Below are 435 nucleotides of genomic sequence, written 5' to 3'. Positions count from 1 at the left end.
CCGGCCCGCCTGGCGGGTCTGGAACAAGGCACCCAGGGCCCAGGCAGGCAGGAGGCAGCGACCGCCCAATCCGATCCTCTGTCTGAGGCCTGTGGCCTGCCGCTCCATGAATCAGTGTACCCTGGGGTGGCAGCTGCACCTGTCACTCCCAGCACTTGGAGGATGAGGCAGGAGGATCGCCACAATTTCGAGGCCAGGCTGGGCTACATAGCGAGACCCTGTAGGGACACAGGCCCAGAGCCAGGGCTCAGGAGCAGCTGGGTGGGCAGGGGAAGGGCTGGGGAGGGGGCTGCAGGTGGGCTGGCCTGCACCCAGCGGGGGCTGGAGGAGGAAGTGGATTTCGGGGCTTCCTGAGGGTGGGATGAAGGCTGAGGTGAATGCCGGTGCAAAGTGGGAAGGTAGAGGCATCCCAGGTGAGGACGCGGCTCAGGGCTG

General features: G+C 66.4%; 1 protein-coding gene across 1 annotated transcript in view; it reads left to right on the top strand.

Annotated features, from left to right (window-relative positions):
- The window catches only part of Kcnh4 (potassium voltage-gated channel subfamily H member 4), a gene marked incomplete at its 3' end in the record, with an annotated part of 15079 nt that overhangs the window by 9855 nt on the left and 4789 nt on the right, over window positions 1–435 (top strand). The window lies entirely within an intron of this gene.

This window comes from Fukomys damarensis, unplaced genomic scaffold (genome assembly GCF_012274545.1).
Source record: "Fukomys damarensis isolate Sample0158 unplaced genomic scaffold, DMR_v1.0_HiC HiC_scaffold_13, whole genome shotgun sequence".
In the NCBI taxonomy this organism is placed as follows: Eukaryota; Metazoa; Chordata; class Mammalia; order Rodentia; family Bathyergidae; genus Fukomys; species Fukomys damarensis.
This window is presented reverse-complemented; position numbering and strand designations above follow the sequence as displayed.